This window comes from Neltuma alba, unplaced genomic scaffold (assembly GCF_004799145.2).
Source record: "Neltuma alba isolate B1F8T4 unplaced genomic scaffold, ASM479914v2 tig00011274_pilon, whole genome shotgun sequence".
Taxonomy (NCBI): domain Eukaryota; kingdom Viridiplantae; phylum Streptophyta; class Magnoliopsida; order Fabales; family Fabaceae; genus Neltuma; species Neltuma alba.
In genome coordinates this window covers 808,486-818,193 of record NW_021635984.1, presented here as the reverse complement: position 1 = coordinate 818,193, position 9,708 = coordinate 808,486, and positions in this window count along the sequence as shown.

Sequence of the window (9,708 nt, the reverse complement as noted above, 5' to 3'; positions counted from 1 at the left end):
GGTTGTAAGGAAGGGGAAAGAGAGGCAGCAAAGGAATAGAAAAACGTTTTTATTATTTTAAAACAACAAATTAATGGGTATGAGTAGGATAACTTGTGGGTTGAATGTTGAAACTATTTGAGGGGAGGGTTCTTACTAGACAGAGTTGTTATGAGTTAGTATTCTAAGAGTACTTAAAAATTTCTCTGCACAAGGATAGATTTTATTAGGTGAGTTATAGACGAGTTAAAAGTTAAGAGACTGAGTTGTATGAGTCATGTTTGAATTTTGAAAGATTGAGTTATAAATGAATCAAAAATTTAAAAAAAAAATAAATATAATTTTCTTAATATAATATTAATTATTTGTAATAAAACCGCACATGTACATAATAGGGTTTAAAGGAAAAAAAAACTTTGGTTGAAGTTAAAATCTATCTAAATATAATAAAGATAGGCTTAACATTTTTTCTCCCTTTGCTTACCATTCAACTCTAATCTAACCAATAAACTAAATCCATCTTTTAGTTATACAAAAAATTCATAATTTGACTTTTCTATAGATAAAAAATTGTTAATATTTTTAAAAGTACTTTTTTAAAAATACTTTTTATTAGTTATTTGACTTATTTTTATTAATTAAAATGCTCTTTTTTAGAAAGACATTTTTTGATGCAAATCAGAAAAGAACAATTAAACGTCCCCCCCCCCCCCCCCAAACTTTCAAGTTTTACACCTGCTTTGTTTCATCTGATATAAAAATTTAGGGTTAATCTGTTATCAACAGGAGCGATGTATTTCCAATTGCTATCAGATCTTAAAAGTTGATAACGAAAAGGATAATAAACAAGAAAATGATAATATAAGAAAAAGAAAATAACAATTTAAAATTAATCAAGCATTTTTTCCCAGAAAATTAATCAAGAATTTAAGACATAGTACTATCAGGCCAAAAAAAAAAATTTAAGACATACTACTGAATTATATGTACACATACACATATATAACACATTAGGAACCTAAAAAATGCATTAATTATAAAAAGGTCAGATAGACGGATCAAAAGTTTAGAATATATTAAAAATAATTTTTGGGAATCAACGTTAAAATTAAAAAGTTATTGCCGCTGATGATCTCAAATTTACTGGAGAAATTCATAAAACTATTTTTCGTCTGTTATTTTTAAAATTATTTTTAATCACTCAACAATAAAAGTAATTATCTAAAAAATCTATATATAGGTATATTAGAATCTTAAGTTAAATTTTTTTATTATTTTGTAAAAAGATTTGCATTTTTAAAAATAATTTCATAATTAAAAAAAGTAAATTTCTTCTTAAATTTGAGTGGGGGATAAACTCTGTCACATTATAGCAGGTGCAAACTTCCGGCAAATAGCAGTCAATATTAGGTGGCAAGTTTCAATATCCCAGTAATTCTCACTCAAGCAATGAATGTTTTAACCAATTTGCTGTGAATTGACATGGAAAAAAATTAATTCACTGTGCAGCAAACATGGAGGTCGGGGGAGTCACTTTGATATATGTTCTTGGATATGAGGGTCCCAACGCTTAGATCCTGGTTAACCATGTCTTTTTTTTTTTCTTTTCCTTTCTTCGTGAAGGTTAATGTCATCTTCTTTAGCTCGAATGCACTCCATCACATCCCTTGATGAAGATGAACCTGCCCTTTGTCTTCTTTCAGACAATTGAAAAAGAGGGAGCCCCTGATATTGGAAGCTTGGATTGTATGGTTGAGATGATCATATGTGAAAGTTTGATTTGTGACGATGGAATCCCAAGCTCTGTAAACAGTGACGAATTTCAAAGAGACTTGACGGGTAGCCTGTGAAGGATTTCCTCCACAATTTCTTGGGGAAAACGATCAGACATATTGGCTTAAGCTTGCAAATCTGGACTCTATCCTTGACTCCTCCACTCTTTGGTATAAAAGAAACGAGTAAAGGCACACAGCTGTTATAGAAAAAAATGACTCTAATGGAAAATATTCTAGGAACCTCATCCAATCCTAATTTAATTTAAAAGCTCAAAAGATATGAATAGAAGAGTCATAGATGAATAATATTACAGCGGCAACTAATAAAAAATATCTTTTAACGGTCCAATTTATCATTTAATTATATAGAAGATTTGTGCATCACTATGGTCAGATTGCAAAACCTCTCACTGACATGATTAAGAAAGATGCTTTCTCATGGACGGCGAGTTCTGAAGATGCTTTTCAAGAACTTAAACAAGCTCTTGTTCAGGTTCCTGTTTTGCATCTGCCAAATTTTTCTAAAAAGTTTGTGGTTGAATGTGATGCTTCATCAACAGGGTTGGGGGCTATCCTACAATAAGAAGATCATCCGATTGCTTTCTATAGCGAGGGTCTCTCTCTTTGTAAACGTCATAAATCTGCCTCTGACCGTGAGTTGCTGGCTTTAGTTTCAGCTTTGGCAAAATGGAAGCATTATCTTATGGGACGGAAATTTGATGTCCATACCGATCATTTTTGTCTCAAATATCTTCTTGAGTAGCGATTATCTACTCCAGAGCAGCAGAGATTGATCTTGAAGTTACTTCATTTGACTTCACCATTTTGCATAAAACGGGGAGTCCTAACCAAGGAGCTAATGCGTTATCTCAATGTCCCCATTCTGCAGCATTCTTTGCTGTTTCCATTCCTCAAGCTTCAGATTTTGATGATCTTCCTCAATTGTTGTAGCAAGATAAGTACATAGCAACACTCATTCAGTCTCTGCAGAATGATCCCAAATCTGTTCCTCATTTTGCATTGTCCGCTGGGAGACTTTATTATAGAGATAGGGTGGTGATACCTGTGCCTTCTGACTTAAGCACTAAACTACTTGCAGAGGCTCCCTCTTCTGCTGTTGGTGGTCATGGGGGCTATGTGAAAACTCTAAAGTGCTTACAGCAACATTTCTTTTGGAAAAATATGAAGAATGATGTGAAAGCCTTTGTGCAGAATTACCATATCTGTAAGCAAAATAAATACATTCCTCAAGCCCCTGGTGATCTGCTGTAACCTTTAGATATTCTAGAGAGCATTTGGGAAGGTATTTCTTTGGACTTTGTGACTTGTTTACCAAAATCTAATGGTTGGGAGGCTATTCCAATGGTGGTGGACAGACTCAGCGAATATTCTCATTTTATTAGGCTGGAAAGATCTTATACAGCAAAGAATGTGGCCCAAGTTTTTTGTAAAAAGGTGGTTAGACTCCATGGATTTCTACTTCTATAGTTTTTGATCGAGATCCTATTTTTTTGAGCTCCTTTTGGCAAGAACTGTTCAAGTTGAGTGGCACTCAATTGAGGTACCTCCTATCATCCTGAAACAGATGGTCAAATCGAGGTGGTTAATTGCTACTTAGAAAGACACCTGAGGTGCTTTTGTACTGAGCATCCTAAAACCTGGGGTCAATACTTGCATTGGGCTGAATTTTCTCACAACTCTGGATTCCACTCTTCCTCTGGTTTCACACCTTTTAAAGTGGTGCATGGTCGTGAACCACCTTCTCTTCTGCCTTTCACTAAAGGAGATACAAGGTTAGTGGAGTTAGAGGATTATTTTGAAGAAAGAGATGCAGTCCGCATTGCTATTAAGGACAATTTAGCTTTGGCTCAATCACAGATGAAGCTGCAAGTTGACTCTAAACATCGTGATGTGGAATTTCAACCATGAGATATAGTTTTCTTAAAGATTTAACCCTACCAATAGCTTTCTCTGTCTAGACACAAATTCTAGAAATTGTCTCCATGATTTTGTGGCCCCTATCCTGTTTTGCAGAAGATTGGTGCGGCAGCTTATGAATTACAATTGCCTCCTGTGACATCCTCTTTTTTTTTTTTTTGGATTCAGGAAATTGTTTGTGATTCATAGTATGTACTTGAAGAATAATGTACAAGGATTTATAAGAGAAACATATATGTGTTTAGAATTAATTTACGTATTATCCCTTGTCTGTGGGTTCAGCTGGCAAGGGAGTTTGACACTTTCACTAAGAAAGAGGGTTTAATCCTTGAGTCAGTCACGGCATTGGGGAAAGCATCCTAAAATGGAGATGTCTAGGTTAACTCCTGAGGATATAATATAGGTTTGCTCTGCCCAATATTAGTATCACTTAAGAGCAATCATTCAAGCACCCTAATGAAGTATTTAAAAATATAGATACAGACAAACGTTAAAAGATATATATATGAAATAACTCTTTTAGGCTGGCAAAAGAAGAAGAAATAATTGTTTTAGATATTTGCACACATGAGAATATGTTTATATTAGCATATTTGATTATATTTAAAATTTCAATAAATTATATTATCTAAGACAGATTAAAATTTACTTCTAATAGGAATATTTTTTTTATTCATTTTAATGGAATCTGAATTAGAGATGTGAAATTTACGGGGAATAGATGAAATTTTGAAATTAATTATTTATTTCTCCATTTAAGCCTATTATTGATATACTATTTAATTATGATACCCCCATTTAATTTAATATATTCAAACTTAAATTAAGATATTATTCAAATTTAAGGTCAATTATTAATTTCTTCATTTGAATCTTTATTTGAAATTGTATTTATTTATAATTTTTTATTTTATTCACTATATTCAAATCTCAATCAAAATGTTATTTAAATATTATTAATTGAATATATTTGGATCCTATAATCTTATGCCCAACCTATTTTTAAATAAATTGGGCATTATAAGTTTTCAAGAATATAATTGATGATGATGATTGATTGATTGATGATTAGAAAGCTATTAAAATTTTAAAAGATACAGATCAATTCATGAGATTATATATATTATTTGCATAATCATATTTTAATATTTAAATGGCATATAAGATAAATAATAAAATATATAAATGTATGCGTTTGTGTGAGTGGAAAAAAAAACACCAATACACACACACACACTCTCAATGTCTTATATATTTATATATATAATTAATAAAATTGTCAAATTCCAATTTAGTAGATTTGTTAGTTAGGGCGGGATTTAGTTAATATTTTTTTGATTTCTCAACATGTTTATTTGTTTTCCATAGTTTATTTGATTATAAATAATATAATGGTTTGTTTATGGAAAACCTAAACCTAGACTTATCCCTTCTCATCCTTTCCCAATCTTTTTTCCACCAGCCGCCATTCATTCTTCTATTCTCACATCCTTTGGTTTTTTTTTTTTTTCGCAAGTGAATTTTCCACTGTTGATGAGGGTGCTCCATCTTAAAGCCACAAATTCAATTAGGCGGGCAATAGGACAGAGGAGCTTTCATCATTTCTACCATTTCCACAACTCAAATCTTCATTAGTTTTTCCTCTTCTAAAAACCGCCCTTTCTTCATTATATTTTATATCCAATCTCTTCCATGTGTCTCTCCCATGCACCACGCCCCATATCATTGTTGGTAGCTTTAATTGAGAGGTTAAAGCATTGCTATTTAACAAGTCCACTGTCACAAGACTTCTATTACGGGCTTGGGAGTAACCGCCGTAAATTTCATGTACGCCGGAGAAACAGGTAACTCTGGATATTCTTTTATATACATGTAAATTGTCTTTTTGTTTTGTGGTTGACTGCTCTGATATTTAATTATATCTATGTGTATTCTAGAAATTTTTATTAGCCTAGAAATAATGAAACTTGTTAAAAGTCATAATAATTAAATTATAATGATATATTCTATTAGCCTCAAACTTATCTATATAATTAAATAAATAGATAGATATATATATGTATATATACATACTTGGGTGTTGTAGAGGCTGTTGTATAAGAAGTTTGTGAAAGATTTAAATTTTGGATCTTAGTTTAATCTTTTCAGGCATGCTTGTATATGTGACTATGTATTGTTTGAATTGGAACTGTTTTACGTACTATGATATATAATGAAATTATATTTACTGGTCTTGGTATACATTACATTTGCATTCATGAGTGGTTGAGATCAGGAGGAGTTTTGTCCATCTGATTACGTCACCACTCAGTACATAGTAAATTGCACTTTTAGGGCCATTTCTTCTATATTTTTCTTTACCTGGGATTACATTGGAGTTGTACGACATGTGACGCCTCCTTATTGTTTTTCTTTTAAGGAAGGGAGTCATAGTTCGGACTTGAGCTATGTGCTTTTAGCCGAGTACATCTCAAGTACCAGTGAGCTTGGAACCATCCAGTTACATGGATTGATTCTTATTGGACTCTATGTGGAATATGAAATCGCAGTATGTGACAAAAAAGAATAGTTTGAAATAAATGTGATATTTCATTAATATGGTTATATAAATATATACATGATTGTAAACGGCTCCATTTTGTCTTGTATGCGATTTGTTTGTGTATGTTGGGATTTCAATAGTTACTGAGATGTTGGATCTCACCTTTTATCTTAATAATTTTCAGGTCTAATCACATAGAAGTAAAGGGAAGGCACCAGGAAAGTGAGCCTTAAAGGCTCTACTATACACCTCTAGTACTGCGTTTACATTTTAATTGCCATGACGCTAAGACGTCTTTGCTTCAGTTTGCTATCTAAAGTATTTTAAGAACTCAATTCATACTTTAGGTTGTTTGAATATAGTTTGTTGTTGAGTTGGGCTGGTGGTGTTGTGGGATGGAGTACCCTAAGCCAATGAGGTGCGGCTAATAAGCAAATGTTAAGTATGCAAGGTTATTGACTAAGGTGCTACACCTCGAGACTTTAAAGTTCATCCTGTTTTCCATGCCTCACTTTTGAAGCTTGCTCATGGACAAACATCTTCCTCTTCACTTCTCCCTCTACCCACTAATGATGACTGGGAATTTAAACTCGAACCTGAGAAGGTTTTGCATACTCGAGTGAATCATCTACATGATCTTGAATTACTTATCAAGTGGAAGGGTCGTTCTTTTGAAGAATCAAGTTGGGAGACTTATGATGTTATTGCAGGTCAATTTCCTTCTTTCAGCCATGAGGACAAGGCTGTTCTCCAGGGGAGTATTGATAGGAATCAGCATGCATATCTAGTCTATTCTAGGGAAAAGTGGGACCAAAGGGTAATTTTTAGGTTGGTTATTGATCATGTCATATGTAGGAGTTATAAGCGGTTATGTCTTTTTATTATTATTGAGTTTTTAAGAGTTGTTTAGCAGTTGTTGCTGACCTCGATGCTGATTATATCAGCCTATTATGTAAGAACTATAAGAATGTTATGAAGTATTATCAGAAAACTAATCCTCTCTTCTAGAACTTCAGATTATGGTTCTACATTCCCTTTCCCCTCCCCCTATTTTCTCTTCTTTCCTCTCTTCAAACCTTTTCCCTTTCTACGGTCCTATCACAACATATTGCATACCTTATAAACTGAAATAGTAAGAATTAAGTCTCATCCATATTTATAATAAATTTATAATAAACAGATCACATGCGATCCTAAGTTTCTGGCCAACTACCAGCATGTATACCACAATAGAAGAAATAAACTAACACAAAAACATGATAATGTGTGAATTAATTAAAGATAGTTTGTCTTAAGATGACAATATATGGGAAACAACATAACTTATAGATTGAGGGGACGCCACAAGTCACTAATGTAGCTTTAGTCCGGTTGAGCCTTCCCTGGTGTCCATATTCTAAAGCTTTCGCCTAAAAAATGTTAAATAGCAAGGATGACATAATGTCTATGTCTCAGTAGCTAAATCCCTATCGATAACACACTAACATGCACTAGCGAAGTGTTAGGTGCATGGGATGCAGAGAGTTAATAACAATTAATAAATATTTATTTAACAGTTAAACTCACAATAGTTATATAAGTTAGATATTTCTACCAACCTCGTGCAATTGATAATGAGCTCATTTGGAACAGTTTATAAGTAGCTTTTTAATAGTAATTTATGAAATACGAGACAAGTATGTGAGAGGAATTTTGTCTCGACTGACGTAAAATGTTCCTATAGAGAATTTCTTAAACCCTCCCAAACAGGCCTAATATCATAAGAGATAATGCACCTTTTATTAATGTGAAGTATACATAAATATCAATAAAGATTCCATGTCATTACAATGCCTGAACCTAAATCCAATCTTGTATCCTCCTTATTTTTACTGACTGAACTTACAAGCTAAGTTATTTCCGTTTGACTGGCTACTCTTACAAGCTCGCCACACGAGTGATGTGAATCAGCCCAAGACTATAAAGCACTCAATGGATGATGGGTTCCCCCTCAAAGAACTAGTGAGGTGTTGAATTTCTCGAACAACTAGTGGGACAATAATAATGACCAACCATAGAGCTCTGTATAGAGGCCAATATTATGTGGCAAGTATATAGATTTCAATAACTTCGATAAAATCCCCCACAACCCATCTCAAATGCACATGATTCAAAACATTCAAACGGACATACATACATATCTATATATATAAGAACATAACTCATTAAAACTTTAACTCATGCATCATATTATAAAGATAAATTATTTTTAAACTCACTTTATTCAGTTCCTTTCAAAATAATATTCCATAAGACTGTTTGTGCAAATAAAAACTTCATATAAAAGAATTTGATTATAAAATTCACTCATCAGTATGTGCTAAAACATGCAACAGATAAAAATTTAGTTACTTGGTCTCCTAGCTAGAAGCTACCAATTAAATAAAAAACGAGGCCTAAACTCAAAAATGCCATAATAGGATTTAGTTACTTAATAATTCGTACCTCTGATCCAACTGTTGGAATTGATGAGTTTAAAGTTACAAATAGGTTGACCAAGTTTTAACCTAATCTAATGATTCACAAACTTGTAAATAGCACGTTACTTGAGACTAATCCCTTTCGGGGCATGAAACAATTAAGGAATATCCCCTCCAGTAAGTGCGCTTCCTAAGATTCGAACTTGTATTCTTTTCTTTATGAGGGTGATGCTGTTACCATTTCAACCAACGGCTTGTTGGTTATTCATACACACACACATTTATATATATATATATATATATGATCATAATTATTTTAATAGCTTATATATATTTAACTTTTGTTAGTTTAATCTTAATAAATATTTACCTAAATTTCAGTGCTAAGAAATTTAGGATATTACAGTTAAGGGAAGCAAAATTAGGCTAATTTCAGTGAAAGAATTGCCATATTGTTTCAAAGAGGAAAAATCAAAGCAACAAGTTGAATGTGGGCCTCCGTTCCCAGGTGACAACAGCAGCAACGCATCCGTTTGTGGGTGACAACAGCAGCGATGAAAAGAATGGATAGGCAGTGGTTAAGTTTGAGTCTTTCATTAAGGGTATTTTGGCCAATTTAAAAATTATAATGGTAAAAATCTCTTTTTTATTTGATCATAATAGGTTTGCATCCCCAATGGGGATTCCCCATTCATCGGTTTTAGAAGTGTAATCCTCTTTACATTATTTAAGGTAATCAAAATTACAAAATATAATTTTTTTTACATTACACAAGCTCAATCAAACGATTGAATCAATCCATTACGATATGATTACATGTAACTCCTCTCATAAAATCCAACCAAACAGTTAAGTGTTTTAAAAGAAAATTTTCATCTAAAATATAAAATGCTGACAGAGTAATTAATGATAGTTTTAGAGAGGTTTTAAATCTTCATCAAAAAAAAAAAGAGAGGTTTTAAATGCATGAGGGAGATGAGAGAACTTTTTTTACCAACATTCTTTAACAAGAAAA